The 21,367-nt window shown below is 45.8% G+C and overlaps 1 protein-coding gene and 1 pseudogene across 1 annotated transcript in view; one reads left to right on the top strand and one right to left on the bottom strand.

Annotated features, from left to right (window-relative positions):
* Positions 1-21,367, bottom strand: part of LOC141476782 (transcription factor RFX3-like) — a 71,478-nt gene that overhangs the window by 34,899 nt on the left and 15,212 nt on the right. The window lies entirely within an intron of this gene.
* On the top strand, positions 1,123-3,734 carry LOC141476731 (uncharacterized; annotated as a pseudogene).

Raw genomic sequence — 21,367 nt, 5'->3', positions numbered from 1 at the left:
GCCACCTACTCAAAAGAGAACAATGGAAGAAGAAAACAGTCTGTGCACTAATTTGCATAGGAAGTGAAGAAATCTCAACCATTCATTAAAGAGAATAACGATTAATATGTATTAATTGTTAGGATACATAATAATCAGTGTATAAAAAGGGAAATTTTTAAAACTAAGGTGTGCTCCCTTGGGATGAGCACCCCTTTGTGAGAAACTGGACATGAGAACCCAACAGAAAACAGGATGTCTCAAAGCTCGCTTGCTGCAAGATATCTACCACCTGTGTACATGATATAACATCAAAGGAGGTACGTCCTTGGTTCTCATACCTATATCTTTTTTGCCCCAAGAAACTCGTCTGCAAATCATCTGCTGTGCAGGCCCCCAGGCAAGGGGTGCTCACACAGCAACCATGTCAGACAATAATAGGACAAGCACAGGTAACTGTGCTGTTAATTGGTCACGCTATGAGTTGACAGGAACTATAAATTACCGTTGCCCCCCTCTGCCAATGGAACTCTCACCACCGTCGACCCTCGCCATCATTACGACTCGAGAGACCTGAGAATCTCAGATCGTCGGGACACTGTTGACTCCGGAGGACCTTCAAGTCATTGCGTGGCGCTGACTGAGGCGGACCTTCTGGTGGTGACTTTTTCTTGCATTACTTTGTAACACTGCTTCTCTTTTCCTTCTTTTCTATACCTCTGCCTTTTCCCTATCGCCATTTAGCATTATTTCAAGGTAACAGTAGTAAAGCTACAGCAAACAGCATTTGACCTTGTTGTGTCTTAATCGCATCCATGGAACCATTCTGAACCCCTCCCGGACCAATCAGACTGGGACCTTACATCTTTCTTGGCTCAGCCAGTAGGGTGGGGTTTGTTTTGTGGTATGCGAGTGCTGTTTTTATTATTTGTTTTGTGTGTATCGGAACAGTGCTTAACTATTTGTGAATATAAGTGAGTGCCTCTCGGGGACGTAGTGGGTAGGAATTTGTGTTGGAATTTGTGAATCTGTGTTTACTGCCTATTAGTATGCGATGTGCGACCTCCCCGAGCAACTGCCCCCGATCTTAGTTGTGAACCTGATTTTCAGCTTGATTTGAGTTTTGACTTTTGTTGAGACAATATGAGTGAGAGCCTCTCACCCCCTTCGGGGCGTGATGTGTTGTATGATTTTTTGGAGAAACATAATGCACACCCTTCAGTACCGGGTAGTGATTGGGCACGAGATAATTGGCATAATTTGCAGAGTGTTACCAATCGAATCAGTGCCTTACACAAAGATGCCAGACTTTGGTCTGGAAAAGAGAAATCTATTATATGCGCCATTCTGGGTGCTAGTCTAGTTGTGGCCATAGAAGCTTGGGATCAGTGACATGGTGCTGAGTCCCAAATTATACAGTCTCTGCAGACCCTCATACAATCTTTACAAGGGTGAGTGGAGGAGTTGGTGAGGCAGTTAGATCAAGAGCGAGCTCAAGCAAGTTGTTTGCAGTCTGCCCTTAAAGAGCAACTCCTTGTGGACAGGAATAGAGATCAAGATACTTGTCTGTTCTCTCCAAGGGGAGAAAATCCCTTATACCCTAGCGCAGAATTAGGCAAAGTAAAAGCTCAATTGGACGAGGTGGCAGCCCCTCCTCGTTCACTCAGGCCTCTTGTTAAAGCGGAATATGAGCTTGACAAGGATCAGGATGTCCCCCCACAAATTACTGTTAAGGAAGTACCTTACTCTGCTGTGGAATTAGCTAAACTAAAGAAAGTATTTAGCTGTACTCCTAAGGAGTCAGAAACAGAATATGTGTGGAGAGTGTTGTTGTCGGGTGGAGATCAGATGATGTTAAGTGAACAAGAAGCTGAAGGATATTGGGGTCCTGGAGTGTTTTTAACTACCAGCAATCATCGGGCTCCTTGATCCCTAACACAGAGGGCAGCCCATTGGGCTGGAGGCCTCAATCCTTTAGAACGAGGAGACCCCATTGCTATCACTGGGTCAGTCGATCAATTAGTGGAAAGTGTGCAAAAGGCAGCTTGCCTGTAAATGATGTATGACCGTGAGCTTAGACCCCCCCACAAGAATCCCCCATGATGCTGCCAGTAGACCCTGATCAGATGACTCCGTTGATACGAGGGCTCCCCGAATCTTTGAAACCGATTGGTATACAGCTGCAAGGAACCGTTAAGGAAGCGCGCCAAGGCGAGAGAGCTGCCGCAGCCCCTGATCATATAGATCCAAACCAGAGGGCATGGACGTGGGGAGAAGTTGCTAGAGAATTGACAATGGGCGAAAATACAGTCCTGTTAGTTCCAAACCAGACTCGAAAGGGTTAAGACGGACGGAACTAAAAACTCCCTTGCGGTCAGAACTGGAGAAAAAAAAATCCCTCGCCCATACTGAAATGTTAGAAAAACTGGTTAAGGAGTGGCCCGAGAAACCTGTGGTTCCCCAAAATTTAATTTCAGGCTGTGATTCTATCCCAAGTGCTCCGCCGCCTCCCCTTTTAGATTTCTCCTAGGCGAATCTGCCACCAAACTAGTTTCTCTGCTTCCTAACCGTGAGCAAGGAAGCAGGAGATGGGTTTATGTTAGACAGCTCACTATGAATCAGAGCAGGACAAACGCCTTTCAGAAGCTGTTGCACACATTAACAGCCAGTAGTGGGTGAATGGATGCCTGAAAATTACAGCCTTTAGCTCACAAGCCCCTACCGTAGTCTCGACAGATCATCCTAGTAAACCTTCACATTACCCTGGACAACCAGTACTAGTGGAACTACATACTATAGGAGCAGTTCCTTTAGTATTGAGTACACCTCTTAACAAATATACCTGGATTGCAAAAGATGCCCTAGACAAAGAATACAAAATTCATACTAGATGGATGGTTCCATCTTTTTAGTAATTGTAACCCCGGTTCTCGTTTTGAACCGAGGACGGTTTTTCTTCTTTTTGTCTTTCCAGGAACAGTCCACCGAAAACCAAAGACTCCACTGCAAGCTGTACTGAAGATACATGTAGGCCTCAAGGCTTCAGTCTTTTGCATCATATTGGTAACAATTGCTTTGCTTATGTTTTCAGGATGTATTTGATATCACCACAGAAACTGGTTTTGGCAACCTTACTCTTCACCCTTAATGTTTGGGGAAGGTGTAATCTCACAAATGTTAACAGATGGAAAAATGAGTTCGTGACCTTAGGAAATTTTGTAGCCCGCGTGTTCACTCTCACCAATTGTTGGGTGCGCGGAGGACCACTTGGTCTGGAAAGCTGGCTGTGGACCTCGATCCCTGTTTCCCCTAAATGGCTAGTGAGCAATTACAGTGAAGTCAAAAATGACATCTATTGGGATGTCTACTGGGGCCAAAGAGAAAGAAAGTCTAGTTAATTCAGAAAAAGATTAAAAAAAAAGACAAATGAGAAATTAGAATTTTAGCCCTATTTCAAGTAGAACTAGAGGGCATTCTTAGCCAGGCACCTCTGAAACAGGCTGTTGGGATAGATGGTATGCCAGTCTTTGTGCATGTCCCTTTTTGTCCCTTTTACAACTTCTGACTTGTTAAATTGGAAACAGTCTGTTGACTCTTATCGAGAAAACACAGAAGGAATGTTTGGCATGCTGTTTGTGGGCCAGTTGCGGATGGAGGAGATAGAGGGTGAAAAGATAGAGGGAGTCAAGGGGCAGGACCGGGATATGGAGTATGAAGAGGCCTCCTTTGAATTTAAATCAATGTGCGTTCTGTAAACAGGAAGGACACTGGAAGAACAAATGCCCAAACCAAAAGGGGCCAGAGGAAAAAGATCATATAGGAAATGCTAACCTCATTATGCTAGAGAATTCGGATAATGAATCAAGGGGACCGGGAGAAAATATTAAAGTCTCCCCAGCTGATCCCCTGGTTCCAGTTAAGCTGGGGAATCACAGAATTGTAGGGGTTGGAAGGGACCTTCGGAGATCAGCGTGTCTAACCCCCCTGCCAAAGATGGTTCACCTAGAGCAGGCTGGACAGGAATGCATCCAGACGGGTTTTGAATATCTCCAGAGAAGGAGACTCCACAACCTCTCTGGGCAGCCTGTTCCAGTGCTCTGGTATCCTCAGAGTAAAGAAGTATTTCCTCATGTTGAGATGAAATTTCCTGTGTTCCAGCTTGGACCCATTGCCCCTCATCCTGTCACCAGGCACCACTGAAAAGAGTCTGGCCCCATCCTCTTGACATTCGCCCTTTAGATATTTATAACCATTGATGAGATCCCCTCTTAATCTTCTCTTCTCCAGGCTAAACAGACCCAGGTCTCTCAGCCTTTCCTCATAAGAGAGATGCTCCATGCCCTTGATCATCTTCGTAGCCCTCTGCTGGACTCTCTCCAGTAGTTCCCTGTCTTTCTTGAACTGGGGAGCCCAGAACTGGACACAGTACTCCAGATGGGGCCTCACCAGGGCAGAGTAGAGGGGGAGGATGACCTCCCTCGACCTGCTGGCCAGGTTCTTCTTAATGAACCCCAGGAGACCATTGGCCTTCTTGGCCACAAGGGCACATTGCTGCTTCATGGACAACTTGTTACCCACCAGGACTCCCAGGTCTCTCTCTGCAGAGCTGCTCTCCAGCAGGTCAGCCCCTAACCTGTACCAGTGCATGGGGTTATTCTTCCCCAGGTGCAGCACCCTACACTTGCCCTTGTTGAATTTCATCAGGTTCCTCTCTGCCCAAATCTCTAGCCTGTCCAGGTCTCACTGTATGGCGGCACAGCCTTCTGTGTCATCAGCAAACTTGCTGAGGGTGCACTCTGTCCCCTCATCCAGTTCGTTGATGAATATATTGAACAAGACCGGACCCAGTACTGACACTGCTAGTTACAGGCCTCCAACTAGACTGCGCCGCTGATCACAACCCTCTGAGCTCTGTCTTTCAGCCAGTTCTCAATCCACCTCACTGTCCACTCATCTAACCCACACTTCCTAAGCTTACCTATGAGGATGTTATGGGAGTCTGTGTCAACAGCCTTGCTGAAGTCGAGGTAGACAATGTCTGCTGCTCTCCCCTCATCCACCCAGCCAGTCATTCCATCGTAGAAGGCTATCAGATTGGTCAAGCATGATTTCCCCTTGGTGAATCCATGCTCCTGATGACCTTCTTTTATTCTACATGCTTAGAGATGACATCCAGGATGAGCTGTTCCATCACCTTTCCAGGGATGGAGGTGAGGGTGACTGGCCTGTAGTATCCCTGGTCCTCCTTCTTGCCCTTTTTGAAGACTGGCATGACATTAGCTTTCCTCCAGTCCTCAGGCACCTATCTTGTTCTCCAGGACCTTTCAAAGATGATGGAGAGCGGCTTCGCAATGACTTCTGCCAGTTCCCTCAGCACTCGCGGGTGCATCCCATCAGGGCCCATGGATTTGTGGGTGTCAAGTTTGCTTAAATGATCTCTAACCTGATCCTCCTCAGTTGAGGGATCCTTCCTTACTCCAGGCTCTCTCTCCTACCTCCAGGGTCTGGGGTTCCTGAGGGCCGGCCTTAGGAGTAAAGACTGAAGCAAAGAAGGCATTCAGTAACTCCACCTTCTCTGCATCCTCTGTTACCAGGGCACCTACCTCGTTCAACAGCGGGCCCACATTTTCCCTAGTCTCTGTTTTACTGCTGATGTTGAAGAAGCCCTTCTTATTGTCCTTGACATCCCTTGCCAGGTTTAATTCCAAGCGGACCCTAGCCTTCCTCACTGCATCCCTGCATACTCTGACAGTGCTCCTATACTTCTCCCAAGTGGCCAGTCCCTTTTTCTACATTCTATAAGCTTCCTTCTTCCATCTGTGTTTATCCAGAAGCTCCCTGTTCATGCATGCAGGTTTCCTGCCTCCTTTGCCTGATTTCTTGCTCCTAGGGATGCACCGATCTTGAGCTTGGAGGAAGTGGTGCTTAAATGCTAACCAGCTCTCTTGGACCCCCCTTCCTTCTAGAGCCTTAGCCCATGGGATTTCTCCAACTAGGTCTTTGAAGAGGCCCAAGTCAGCTTTCCTGAAGTTCAGGAGTTGTTGTTCTAGTTTTTGCTCTGCTTCTTCCACACAGGATCCTGATCACCATTTCATGGCTACTGCAGCCAAGGCTACCCCCAACCTTCACATCCCCAACCAGACCTTCTTTGTTTGTTAGCACAAGGTCCAGTAGCGCACCTCTCCTCATTGGCTCCTACAGTACCTGTGTCAAAAACTTATCATCAATGCTCTGCAGAAATCTCCAGGACTGTGCATGCCTGGCTGTGTTGTCTTTCCAGCAAATGTCAGGGTAGTTGAAGTCCCCCATGAGAACCAGGGCCTGTGATCATGAGGCTATTTCTAGCTGTCTGTAAAAGGCCCCATCGACTTCCTCTTCCTGATCCTGTGGTCTGTAGTAACCAACCACAACAGTGTCTCCTATATTAGCCTGCCCCTTAATTCTTACCCATAAGCTCTCAACACCTTCTTCATCCACCCCTAGGCAGAACTCGCTACATTCCAGTTGCTCTCTCCCATAAAAAGCAACTCCACCACCACGCTCTGCTGGCCTGTCTTTCCTAAATGTACATAGCCATCCATGACAGCATTCCAGTCATGTGAGTTATACCACCATGTCTCTGTAATTGCAATGAGATCTTGGCCCTGCGACCACACACAGATCTCTAGTTCTTCCTGTTTATTCCCCATGCTGCGTGCGTTGGTGTACAGGCATTTCAGAGAGGCAGTCAAGCATGCAGGTTTCCCTGGAGAGGAGCAAGAGGATCCACCACAGCCATTCACACCCTTGAGGTGTTTGGCCTTCTGGATCTCATCTTGGGAGTCAGCTAAGGAACATATGTCACTGCTCTGGTTGGCCTTGCTTATTCCCCAGTTGGCTAAGTTGGCATGAGCATTGCCACCTTGGACCCCACCTCCCAAGTCCTTCAGTTTAAAGTCTGCTTCACCAAGTTGGCCAGCCTGCTGCCAAAGATTCCCTAGCCACTTTTAAACAGGTGGATCCCATCCCTCTTTAACAGGCCATAATCATCAAAGAATGTCCCATTGTCACAGCATCATAGAATGGCTAGAGTTGGAAGGGACCTTAAAGATCATCTAGTTCCAACCCCCCTGCCATGGGCAGGGACACCTCCCACTAGACCAGGTTGCTCAAAGCCCCATCCAGCCTGGCCTTAAACACTTCCAGGCATGGGGCATCCACAACTTCCCTGGGCAACCTGTTCCAGTGCCTCACCACCCTCACAGTAAAGAATTTCTTCTTAATATCTGATCTAAATCTCCCCTCTTTCAGTTTACAACCATTGCCCCTTGTCCTATCATGACACTCCCTGATAAAGAGTCCCTCCCCATCTCTCCTATAGGCCCCCTTTAGGTACTGGAAGGCCGTTATAAGGTCTCCCCGGAGCCTTCTCTTCTCCAGGCTGAACAACCCCAGCTCTCTCAGCCCGTCTTCATAGGGGAGGTGCTCCAGCCCTCTCATCATCTTTGTGGCCCTCCTCTGGACCCATTCCAACAGGTCCATGTCCTTCCTGTGCTGAGGACTCCAAAGCTGGACACAGTACTCCAGGTGGGGTCTCACGAGAGCAGAGTAGAGGGGCAGAATCACCTCCCTCGACCTGCTGGCCATGCTTCTTTTGATGCAGCCCAGGATGTGGTTGGCTTTCTGGGCTGCCAGTGTGCATTGCTGGCTCATGTCGAGCTGCTCATCCACCAACAGTCCCAAGTCCTTCTTCTCAGGGCTGTTCTCAATCTATTTTCCACCCAGCCTGTATTTGTGCCTGGGATTGCCACATCCCAGGTGCAGGACCTTACACTTGGCTTGGTTGAACTTCATGAGGTTTGCACGAGCCCACCTCTCAAGCCTGTCCAGATCCATCTGGATGGCATCCCTTCCCTTTAGCGTGTCAACTACACCACACAGCTTGGTGTTGTCAGCAAACTTGCTGAGGGTGCACTCCATCCCCCTGTCTATGTCTCCGAGAAAGATGTTAAACAGCACTGGTCCCAGTACTGATCCCTGAGGAAATCCACTTGTCACTGGCCACCACTTGGACACCGAGCCGTTGACCGCAACCCTTTGAGTGTGGCCATCCAGCCAGTTCTTTATCTACCGAGTGGTCCATCCATCAAATTTCCAGTTTTGAGACCAGGATGTCATGTGGGACAATGTCAAATGCTTTGCATATGTCCAGGTGGATGACGTCTGTTGCTCTCCCCTTGTCTACCAATGCTGTGGCAACATCATAGAAGGCCACCGGATTTGTCGTATGTGGGAAAGTAATGGAAGATTGGCGAGGAGGACTGTAAATACGCTCAAGTGACTCGCATGTGGGGTGCTGGAAAACACATCTATCACACTAATTGTTGCTTAGTTTTGTGTGCTCAACAAGTAGAACATCTGCACTTAGATGACATAGGCCTGGGATGGACTCAGGGGCACCTTATCGAACACGCCTGAGATTCCTGCCCTGCTGTTGAAGAGATCAAAGCACAGCGGAAAACTCTGCCTGCCGGAATCCTTGAAATACAGGCCAGAACAGCAAGTGGGAGCTCTCTCGCTCTCTCATTCCCTTGCTAACAAGGACTCCCTTGCTAATAAGGACTCTCTCTCGTTCCGCAGTGCCTGTGTCCCCCTGCTTGCATGCCTCTGCCTGGGTGCTGCTTCAGAGATTCCCCGATCCATGAGGTATTGAGATTAAATTTGTTCTTTGCCTTTAATCCATGGTTTTGTGATTGTTCCTGTGTCCTGCCTGCATCGGCTCACACATCATATATGACTTGCTCTTGGTGAAGCCATGTTGGCTGTCACCAACCACCTCCTTACTTTCCACGTGCCTTAGCAGAGATTCCAGGAGGATCTGCTCCATGATCTTGCTGGGCACAGAGGTGAGACTGACCGGCCTGTAGTTCCCCGGGTCTTCCTTTTTTCCCTTTTTGAAAATGGGGGTTATGTTTCCCCTTTTCCAGTCAGCGGGAACTTCACCGGACTGCCATGACTTCTCAAATATAATGGAAAGAGGCTTAGCAATTTCATTCGCCAGCTCCCTCAGGACCCGTGGATGGATTTCATCAGGTCCCATGGACTTATGCATCTTCAGGTTCCTTAGATGGTCTCAAACCTGATCTTCTCCTACAGTGGGTAGTTGTCATAAAAGTCAAAACCCTCACGACAGCACCAGTCACATAGCCAGGAGTTGATATGCATTATCTGCCCATTTCTGGCTGCTCCCTTTCCTCTGACTGGTAAAATGGAAGAAAAGATGACTTGGGCACCAATTTTTTTCACTTCCACCCCCAGGGCTTTATAGTCTTCCTTAATTCTGCCCAGGTTCTGGCTTGCAGTGTCATTCATGCCCACATGAAAGAGTAACAATGGGTAGTAGTCCATGTTCTTGATAAGATGTGGCACCCTCTCTGCAACATCTTGAACCTTAGCTCCCAGGAGGCATCATACCTCATGTGACTTCCTGTCAGGACAGCAGATGGGCTCCTCAGTGCCCTTTAACAGGGAGTCACCCACTACTAGCATTCATCGTTGTTTTTCTGCATGTCTAATGTGCTGCCGGTGCAGGTCCTCCTGGCAGACCTTGCTCCTAGTTGTCTATAGCTGTTAAAGCTATATATAGCTGTATAAAGCTGTTTTTTGTTTTGATGCCAGAGGGTGGGGGCTGAAGCATAGTCCTGCTTTTGTGGGTCACCAGGGTCCAAGGCGCCTCATTCTCGGTAGTATCCACTGCAGGAACATGATTATGAAACCACCTATCTGTCTCAGTTCCTCTGATACTATGCAACCTTTTAATTGTTTCTTGTAACTCAGCCACCTGACGTAACAGATCTGTAACCTGTGCACACCTTGCGCAAGTACTTACTTTACTGCTAGGAGAAGGGTCTGGGTACTCATTGCAGCCTACCAGCTGTACTGAAGTCTCCCTCCTTACCAGTTCCATCTGGGTGGATGCATCACACATCTGATAGGCCTTCTCTGTAGGAGCACTGGTTTGAGCTCTGTGGCGAGTGCCAACCTTTTTGGCAGAGACCTTGAGCACTTCCTGGGCTGTGGACCAACAAGCAGAGCGCAGGGCCCTTCTGTGCAAACTGCCGTGCAAATTACCATGCCACTCCCTGACTGATGCGCCACACCCTGTTCGCAGCTCTCCTGGTCACCAGCACTCCCTAGGGCCATTTAAATCTCTCGTGGTTGCTTCAAGCAATGCTGTCTCTGCCACGTCAGCCTTGCTTGCAAAAGCTCCCGGCCCCTGGTGGGGCTCTCTGCTCTTCCTTGGGTTTCCCTGACTCTGGGAACCCCCCGTCCACCTCAATCTAGTGCCCAGCCATGGAACTTACTGTGTCCACCGCTGCATTCCTCACCAATTGATAGCAGGGCCACACACTCTGTCTTAACTAGCTGTAAGGGGCCCTTAAGTAAAACTAAGGCAAGCATTGTTGGTGCAACAGGAAAAAAAGACTTTAAGGCTGTTCTTACACCCTGTGCAATGTTCAATTGGAGATACTAAATTAGTTAATGAGTTCCTTTATATACCAGAATACCCCCTCCCCTTGCTTGGATGGGATTTATTTTGTAAACTGAACACACAACTAACCTTTACTGAAGACTCTGTTCAGTCACATATTCCTCCAGAAGCTGCCTGGAAAGCCCAGATATGTTTGTGAACTGAAAAGGATCCTAATGAAGAAATGAATATTCCAGAGGAAATATTGAATGCATAAAAATGATCCAAATGTTCCAAAAATGATCAAGGATGGTAGGTGACTCTGTTAAAACAATTGTTAATTTCTGAGAAGATGGTGGAGACTACCCAAAAGACTAGACAGAGGAGCAGCATATATAATAGTAAAAAGTGTATTTTATGTTGCGCTAACAACCCAAAAATAACTAGAAAGATTGTGGGGGGAGTTGTAAAACAAGGAGTAACTCCCGGGGAATACTGGCAAATAGACTTCACTGAATTGCCAAGGTGCAACCTATATAAATATTTATTGGAAGTGGTAGATACCTTTTCTGGTTGGCCCGAGGCTTTCCCTTATCGCACCAACAAAGCTCGACAGGTAGTTAAAATCTTATTAAAGGAGATTATCCCTAGATTTGGTGTAACAGAATGTATCTCTTCTGATAACGGCCCCCATTTTATTGCAGACACATTCCTTGGAGTCTTCAGTCTAGTGGAAAAGTGGAAAGAATGAAGCAAATTTTAAAAAGGCAGATTTCCAAACTTTGCCAGGAAACTCATCTTAAGTGGACAGAAACTCTTCCTTTAGCCCTTTTGAGAGTTTGAATAACTCCAAGGAAGGAGTTTTGTATGGAAAACTGTACTCAACCAATCATTTAACTACAGAGGGAAATTGATTCGGAGAATGAATGGTTAAACGTCGTTAGTGTAGATTTAGTACAGCTTGACAAAAAACAGAGCTTGGAGCCCAGCATTCCAAGATAAGGAACTGGCCTTGTGTTGTAAGCACAATGTATAAGATAGTAGGAACAGCCTGCACGCTAAGGAGGAACCCGATTGTCTGGGTGAAGTGTCCATCTGGTCGGGACCAGTTCCGCGGTTTGGGGTCCAGCCAGCTCAGCATTCTAAGCCAAAGGTAAAAGTACACGGTGAAGAAGACTATGAGCCTTCCTCCAGAAGACCCCAGCCCACGACCACCAGACGACAGTACGCATGCGGCAAAGGGGGGAGACTTATGATAATGAGTTCCTAGAAATAATTAGAATAGTAACGCTTTTTCTTAGAATTAACTATAATAACCCAGCCCATATTAATGAATATGTATGCTTTTTATCATAAATAGACGCTTGTTTTACGACCTGGTGTGCAAGTTTGGAGGAGCGATCCCCCTTGCACCCGGCGCCGCAATAAACATACCTGCTTTATAACTCTTTGGGAGTTGTAGAATCTGTTTCCGCGCCTCAATTTGGCGACCCAGGTGGGACCCTCTCTGTCCAGCTGCAGGACCTGCTGAGGACGGGACTCCTCTGGGCGCCCCCGAGATTTCTCGGGAGGACTCCCCCACTCACCCAGGTCACCGCGGGGACAGACAAGGACCATCATCGGCGGACCAGGTATGTTATAATTGGGTAAGGGGATACCTGTAAGTCGTGAGGAGACGTCCTACGCGAGGTAAAGAGCATTGGTGCTCGCCCCTGGGATGGTGGGGTTTGAGTCCCCATAAAGTAGTAGCAGGGTGAGTGCTGCACCCTGTGGAATGGTAACCTGGGGCTCCTAGTCTTGGTGACAGGAGTTGCATGCAGCATTGCCATAATCATTGTCATCTGTTGTATCTGTTGTAAAAATCCGGTACCATGTGTTATGATCTAATTTATGCTGTTCGGTGTGGACCTGTGGCAAACAGTTAATAGTTTACGATTTACGTCTTACGGTTGATTAGTGTTCTAATCTAAACATTCTCTGGTATGAATGAGGAATGTAACAGGCCCCTCTGTGTGAGTGAGTGTCCGCACTGTATGAAGTGAGACGCAGCGCAGCTGCGAAGCGAGTGTGGAGTTCTGATCCGCGGTTCCGTATTCTCCGCGAGGAGAGCGGCCAGAGACGAATGAAGCGTATGACAACGCTAGAACCTTATGTTTACCCCTGGTATCCCATACATGGGATAGGGATTTTTCATGCAATCCAATCTTTGTTTTCAAGTGCTTTGGTTGTGAACAGAATGTTTGGGTACAATTTGGAAGCGATTTTTGGTGTATTCAGTGCCAAGGGAACCGGTCTGACTGGAATAAAATTGAGCGTTCAAGCGAACTAAAACAGGTAATCTGTGGGAATTTAGGGAGTATTAAGAATCAGTAGAATTTGTGCAGCAAGGGTGTAGCCATAGAGTTGTCTAAATATTGTAGGGGGGGGAGTGTAGAAAGGGGAGTTATAAAAAAGCCCTTCAGACAGAGCACGGACTAGTGTCTGTCCGCTCTGTAAGCATTATTGTCTGTTTGTTCACGTTAAGTGTTTAAGTTGTTGCAAGTATATTATTTCTTTTGGAGGAATCTTAGTGATTGTTTAGAGTTTAGGTGTATCCGTTGCAGGATAAGCACACCCTTATACGGTTTACCCTGGGTTGGGTTTTGTTGTTGTCGATATAATCAGGTCGTATTTCTTGGTTGAAAGATAGGCAGACATCATGGGAAACGGACAAAGTGGTGGAGTATTGAAGAAGAGTCCTTTAGTCTGTATTTTGGCTCATTGGAAGGACATAGGAGGACCGCCAGGTGGGAGTGTGGATAAGAAAACCCTAATAAAATATTGTAATCAGTGGTGGCCCCTGTATAAGTTGGATGAGGGGAAGAAGTGGCCCTTTAATGGAACCTTAAGTTACAACATTTTATTACAACTAATGTTGTTTTTGAAGAGAGAGTGGAAGTGAGATGAGGTCTCATATGCAGACATGTTCTTTACCCTCCAAAATCATCCCGAGTACCGAACAGACTGTGGATTGATGGTCCCGCAGGACCCAATGGTGTTAGCTTTAGAAAAGGAGAATAAGAAAGAAGGAAAAGGAAAGTTAAAGAGATGTTGCAGCAAGTGATATCCGGAGAAAGCTGAGGCCAGCAGAAAGCAGAGAAGCATAGAGAGTGTTAAGACAGAAGAAAAGATAAGCGGGAGTTGGTAGTGGCGCTACAAGAGAGCAAAGGATTTGGAAGTATGGGAAACGAGTGTCCAGAGAGACGGAGAGGGAAGGGAAGGATACAAGCCTATGCAAAGGGGGACTGATGGGGACCTGGGGAATCTACCCTAGCAGATCCACTGGTTACATTAAAGCTAGGAAAAAAACAACAGAGCATGGAGTTTCTAGTTGACACCGGGGCATTTTTCAGTCTTAAATCAAGCTTTGACACCTGTAGATGATGACTTTGTAACGGTAAGGGGAGCTACTGGCCAGAGCAAAAAGGCATATTTTCTAAAACCTCTTAAATTCAAATTAGGAAAACAACTGGAGATACATAAATTTTTATCAGAAATAAAATTTAAAAAAGGGAAAGTGGAACTTTGAGTGGGAAATGACCAGCTAATCGAAATTTTGAGTTTGGCCCTCATAAATACTCCTGTTGGCTCGGGAGTGCCTGAGGAAGTTCTGAACCAAGTGTATCCAGGAGTATGGGCCTCGGAGATGCCGGGAAAGGTGAAAAATGCCTCTCCAATAATAGTCAAACTCAGACAGGGAGCGCAGCCTGTAAGGATTAGACAATATCCCCTTAGAATGGAGGATAGGGAAGGAATCCGACCAGTAATTGACCGGTTCATTAAGTATGGGCTGTTAAAGGAGTGTGAATCGGAATACAACACTCCTACCGGTCAAGAAGCCGGATGGCAGTTATTGAATAGTACAGGATCTCAGAGCTATTAATAAAATTGTTGAAGATCTGCACCCTGTCATGGCAAACCCATACACATTATTAACTAAATTAGTACCTGAATTGGCTTGGTTTACCGTATTGGACCTGAAAGACGCCTTCTTTTGCCTACCTTTGAGCCCAGAAAGCCAGCTGCTGTTTGCATTTGAGCGGGAAAACCCAGATTCTGGGAGGAAGACACAACTAACATGGACTGTGTTACCACAAGGGTTTAAGAATAGCCCCACTCTTTTCGGAAATCAATTAGCCAAAGACCTGGAACAATGGGAGCGGCCACATGGAGCTGGAGTAATTTTACAGTATGTAGATGATCTATTGATAGCCACCGAGACAAAAGAACTGTGTATAGTATGGACAATTAGTCTGCTAAATTTCCTCGGACTTAATGGTTATCGAGTCTCTCCACAGAAAGCCCAAGTAGCTCAACAGCAAGTGACTTACCTCGGATATGAGATAACTGCAGGCCAACGGACCCCAGGGACAGTGAGAAAGGAGGCTATCTGTCAGATCCCTCGACCGCAGACAGCTAAAGAGCTCCGCACATTCCTAGGAATGATGGGATGGTGTCGCCTATGGATATATAACTACGGACTTATGGTAAAACCGCTCTATGAAATGCTAAAATCTAACCCAAAAGACCTCACCTGGAATGGGGAAGCAGAAAGAGCATTCAGTCAGCTAAAGAAAAAGTTAATGGACGCCCCTGCTTTGGGGTTACCAGACACTACTAAACCCTTCTGGCTGTTCTCTCATGAGAAGCAGGGAATAAATAGCTCTAGGGGCAGAGGATACCCTCAGCAACTTTGCAGACAACACCAAAACTGGGAGGAGCAGCTGATACTCCAGAGGGTTGTGCTGCTTCCAGAAAAGGGACCTGGGGGTCCTCACAGACAGCAAGTCGGACATGAGTCACCAGTGTGCCCTTGCTATAAAGGCGCCCAATGGTATCCTTGGCTGCACTGGGCAAAGCATTGCCAGCAGGTGGAGAGACATGATCCTTCCCCTCTGCTCAGCACTGGTGAGGTCGCACATGGTGTACTGTGTCCAGTTCTGGGCTCCCCAGTACAAGAGAGTCATAGACATACTGGAGAGAGTCCAGCAAAGGGCAACAAAGAGGATTAAGAGACTGGAGCATCTCTCCTATGAGGAAAGGCTGAGAGAACTGGCACTGTTTAGCCTGGAGAAGAGAAGGCTCAAGGGGAATCTCATGAATGTATATGAATACCTTAAGGGAAGGTGCAAAGAAGATGGAGCCAGGCTCTTTTCAGTGGTGTCCAGTGAAAGCAGTAGGCAATGGGCACAACCTGAAACACAGGAGGTTCCTTCTGAACATCAGGAAACACTTTTTCACTGTGAGGGTGACTGAGCACTGGAGCAAGTTTCCCAGGGAGGTGGTGGAGTCTCCCTCCTTGGAAATATTTAAAAGCTGTCTGGACACAGTCCTGGTCAACTGGCTCTAGGTGGTCCTGTTTGAGCAGGGGGGGTTGGACAAGATGACCTCCAGAGCTTCCTTCCAACCTCAACCATTCTGTGATTTTGTGATTCTGTGAATTCAATTATTTAAACATCCTGGCATTTCCTTTCCATAAACCATCTAGCAGTAGCATGTCAAAAGCAAACCAGCCTTCCATTTGGAAGTCTGGGCCATACAGCAGTTCCAGTTGAAAGGCAGAGCTATTACCTACACAGGTGACGCAAGTCCCTACCTGTGCATTTCTTCTTTTCTATTCCAGTACAAAGGTGCTTTATAGCTCTTGATCTGTCTGTTGTGTCCAAGCTACTTTCTCAGCTGGGAGATGAGACTGTTAGCAACAGTCATCTGTAGATTACGTTTACTATTTTTTTTCTTATAGGAACAGAGAAGTAGCACTCCCATAGCTCTTGTCAACCAAAACTGGGACTCAGCAACTAGCAGCACCACCTTTGAATTAGCTCAATGATTGTTGCCACTCAACTGAAATTCATGCCTGAAATCTCAGACCCTGAATTCAGGCCTATGTCAAACACCGAATACAGGCATACCTCTAGCAGGTCTTTGGATGTATTCATGTTTGTGATGGGTTAGGCTTGGCTAACAGTGAAACTCCCACACAGCCACTCACACACCCCCACCCCAATGGGTCAGGTGGGGGAATTTTAGGAAGAACAGGAGCAAGAAAGCTCATGGGTCAAGATAATGACAGGAGATTGCTTACCAATTGCCATTGCGGGAAAAACAGAATCAACTTGGGTAAAATCAAGTTAATTTATCACCAATTAAAATAAAAAAGTAATTTCTAATTCAGGTAGCAGGAAACAAAACCACAAATATTAAAACACCCTCCCTCCTTTCCCAGAATCATCTTCATGCCTTCATTCCAAACTCCTCCCTGCCTTGTTATTGCCACAGGTTACATGCAGTCCCTTCAGTGAGGCAATGAGCAGCTCAAGGAGGCAGGTGGGAGGGTGGCCAGTACATAACAGTATCTCTCTGCCACTCAGTCCTTCTCACACTCTGCTCTGGCATGGGTTCTCCATGGGCTGCAGTTCCTTCACAAAATATCCAACTGCTCCAGCGTGGTCTGTTCCACAAGCTGCTATGTGAACACCTGTTCTGGCACCATGGAGCAACTCCTCCCCCTCCTTCTTCTCTGACCTTGGTGTTTGTACTGCTGGTTCTCACTCTTTTTTCCCCCCTCCTCCTCTGCATATCTGGTGGTTTTCACCCTGTCTTAAGTATGTTTTCACAGAGGAACCACTAAATTTGTTGATTGGCTCAGCTTTGGCCTGCATTGGGTCTGTTGCGGAACCCGCTGTGCAGGCTGCCACAGGGCAGCCCCTTACCCACTACCAAAACCTTGCTACATATACCCAATACAATGTGACAGAAGTAGGAAAGTTTCATGAGCTTTCAAATTAAGAAAGAATGAAGAAAAGTGATCTGTAGCATAAATTCACTGTTTGTCAAGAAGTCAAGAACTAGAAGTGTCTATCCAATTAGATGTCATTGGTGGGGAGGGGGGTTAAAATTGATACAACTGAACAGAAAAAGCTAATACAGTTGACAGCTGATTCTAAAGGACAAAAGATAAATAACATTTCCCCATCTGAGTAATCAGAAGGAAACATTTGTGATTCTTAGCTTCTCTTTGCCCTGAATGTCTTCTTATAAGAAAATTATTGCACAGATGTTAAAGCATTTTTTAAGTTTTTAAATAAAATTAGAAGCGTTAATAAAACTGGAAAATAAGAAAGATTATTCCTAATGATTCAAACTATAGTATTAAGTCCTTTATCTCATGTTAAAAGATGCTAGTTCTGAATACTGTAAGCTAAATTATATACAAATATACAGATATATACCAAACTTCTCAAATATAAACTAAGCATGCTTCATAACTGTGGCAAAAGTCTTAGTTTGGAAATACAGAGCGTTTAAAAAAAAGCACTGCAGCTTAATGCATGCTTTTGTTTGTTTGTTTTTCTTACATGTGACTTTTTCATCCTCTCCCCCACCCTCCATACCCTAACTTCTGAGGTCTAGTTGTGGCGGTGTGCCCCCCCCCGCCTTAAGCCATAACCAACAGTGGGGGTTGTGATGGCTGCACCCAACTTATGCTAGACTTTGGGGGGCAGATGGCATCATAGTAGCCAAAGGCTACTAAGGTCTACTACTAAGGTCAATCATCTTACTCTATAGTGGACAGCCTAGAGCCTGTTGAGCTCTCCTGAACAACAGCAGGCTGCACACCAGGATATCCCCTTGGGTAGAGACGCCTCTCAGGGTTACTCCTTGAGATTAAGAGATTCCTTGCCGCAATAGAGCCTTGGTAAGTGACTAATAGCATGCTAGACTTTGAAACTTTAGCTAAGTGATATAAAGGATTGATTGTGCATATGTAATCCTTTAGACATAAATGATTGACCAAGTCTGGGACTAGGATTAGATCTAGCTGCACTTAGACTCCTCTCTGAGAAGGAGTTAAGAAAGCAAGGGGGTCCTTTCTGAACCTTGTGACTCAACTGGAGGGTCTCCCTGACAGCTTGTCTGACCCTGTCCTCTATGCAATAAATAACCAAGTGTACCTTGCCAAAGAAGCTTGTTAAACCACTGTTGCATTTACTATCAAACTTTGCTAAATCGTTGGTTTATATAAAAAAATATATTACTGCTTCTCTCTTACAAGTGAAGCACATCACTCTATCTGTAACACTAGTACATACATGAGAATCTTGATTTGCATTAAAAGAAACAAGCAAATATATTAATATTTTCAACCTTTCCCCACAAACACATTTCATGGGAAAATATGACCAAACTGTATCCTAAAAACTGCAAAATAAGGATATCAACAGAAATAAAAAGTAAAAGTAAAGATTTCTGCATGCTAGAGAACAGAAAAATTGTATTAAACATGCTAGAATAACAAATACTGGTGGTTTATATATATATTTAAACTTTAAAAAAAAATTACTATTATGATAAGCATATTCCAATGTGATAAAAATATTATGAAAACATCTACTCTTGCTTTTAAAATGTCTAGTTTTCCATCAAAAAAATTTAACTCAAAAACTTCAAAGTTGGCAGTTTTTACACAAAACATTGCATAGATAACAGTTGGTTCATGAGTTCCCATTTTTTCAATGAAAATTTCTAATTTTTCTGTTGAATAAACACCTCTTTTCTGAAAAGTATATTGGCATATCTGATTTTGCACAGAAAAGAGACAGTACTAAATTTTTCACCTTGTAAATATCACACAGTTGGTCTAGCTCCCTGCTCTTTGCATTTCATCTTTTTAGAATGCCTGGGATTTGGAAATTTATTTTACTGAAATCTTTGGACACCTGAACTGTTTTAGGGGATGAACAAAGATCTTCAAAATTACTTTATATAGATACTGTTGGGATGGAATAAATAAAGCAGATCCACACTATTTTCATTAGTATCCAGTGAAAGGACAAAAGGCAATGGGCACAAACTGAAATAAAGGAAATTCCGCTTAAACATAAGCGGATGATTTAACACTGAAACAGTTTGCCCAGGAAGGTTGTGGAGTCTCCATCTTTAGAGATATTCAAAACCCACGGTCTTGGGCAACCTACCGTAGCTGATACTGCTTTGAACTGGGAGGGTTGGACTAGACAATCTCCAGAGGTGCCTTCCAACCAAATGACATTTCCCGTTTTTCAATTTATGCCCATTTTCCTGTCACTGGGCACTGCTGAGAATATTCTGGCTTCATCTTCAATACACATTGATAAGATCCCTATGTTGTAGGAGCACTAATCTCTCTCTCAGCCACAGCCATGCCTGTAGCTGGTATGGATCCCATTGATCTGGATCCCAACTCATGGATTGGTTTTCTGGCTTGACCTTGGACCTGCGTCATCACCACAAATTTGTCTGATGATCTGGACTCTTGGTTGAATCTGACTACCATCTCCAAGTTTGCCCTGCTCGCCTCACTTGGAAACTGCAGGACTGGGCCCAGGCTGGTGAGGCCCCTGGCGTGTGTATTATGGTGCTCGACTCCCAACTCCCCATCCCTTAGGGAGAAGCCAGCCCTTACTGCTCCCTGACAGGAAGACAGTTTTGAAAGCCTTGCTGTCCCGGTTTGAAGTAAAACAGAACCAATTTTCTGTTCTGTAACTTTACATCCTAGCTAGGCCTCCTCTAACTCTCTGAAATTAACGGCATATTGTGGAGAAAACTGCTCGTTCTCAGAATGATAAGACCAATGTTTCTGCTCCATGCCAAGGAATGGTATGCAGAGAGGCCCTTGCTTATACTTATTGCTATAACAACCAAGGTCAGCCAATTTCGTTATTTGCCCCCTTAGAGGGTCGGAAACGGAAAAAACGTAGAGGGGTCACATCGGTGGGGAGGAGTGGACAGGACAGGTGACCCAAACCTGACCAGCAGGGGTATTCCATCCCATCTGCCCCATGCTCAGTATAAAAGCTGAGGGATCAAAGGGTCAGCCCCCTTCCTGCGATGGCCGACGTCCAGAGAGGACTCTGTTCATCTGCCTTTGATCCCGATCCGTGTGTTCCTGACTCCAGAGCTGGAATCCAGTTTCCATCTGTGGCCGAGTCCAGTCTGGGACTTCCCCAGTGCCTGCCGGTGACGTGACTGTCATCCTGGGAGCTTGATACGGTTTTGTATATATTGTATCTATTTCATTATTTTCTTCTTTATTTTTATTTTAATATTAATTCTTCATTAAAGTAGCTTAGTTCATTCTAAACTTCTGAATCTCCTTATCTCTTTCTCCTCCTCTCTCTCTCTTTTGGGGGGGGGGGGGGAGGGGGGGGGGAAGGGCCATCTGTCGGTCTGGTTTTGGTAAATTCGGCCAAAACCACGACAGATTTATTGGTGCCCAACGTGGGGCTCGACGACTGTGGTCTGATAAGATTGCCTGAATAGTTTGAATTCCAGCTTGCTCAGGGAGAACCGACAGCTTACATCATGTCATACCTACAGAATATTGTATATGGTATTTTTAGAGAGCTTTGTATGAAGTTCATTGACGCAGTGGTGTTAAACTGGCCAAATATATTGAAAGGTCTATTTGTTTTTTGTGTTTGGATGCGGTGGGTCAAGCGTGCTGTATTCGTGTGGATGTGCCTCCAGATGTATAATGTGGTCAGTTGGATTGCTATGATACCTGCATATCTTGGGCATCATGGGATGGATTCTGTTGCTAATCACACTTTCGATTTTCGCTGGGGAAAGTTTACCTTGCCTCTTAGTGATTATCCCAAAGTGATACCAATGGAATTAGGGGATGGAAAACCTGTGGGCTCTTTGGAGAATGATTGTGATTATTGTTACGGTCACTTAATCGTGATTGATAGTGCTGTCGATTTCACTGAATGCAATGCAGGCAGTATTTGCTATGAAATATTAGTGCAGAAGTGAGCGTTGTGTGGCATGCACTATTGCTACTCAGACACAAACAGAACCAGCCCCAGCTCCGGTTCCGGCTCCAGCCCAAGCCCCGACCCCGGCCCAAGCCAAACC

Source organism: Numenius arquata, chromosome W (genome assembly GCF_964106895.1).
Source record: "Numenius arquata chromosome W, bNumArq3.hap1.1, whole genome shotgun sequence".
NCBI classification, from domain to species: Eukaryota; Metazoa; Chordata; class Aves; order Charadriiformes; family Scolopacidae; genus Numenius; species Numenius arquata.
This window is presented reverse-complemented; position numbering and strand designations above follow the sequence as displayed.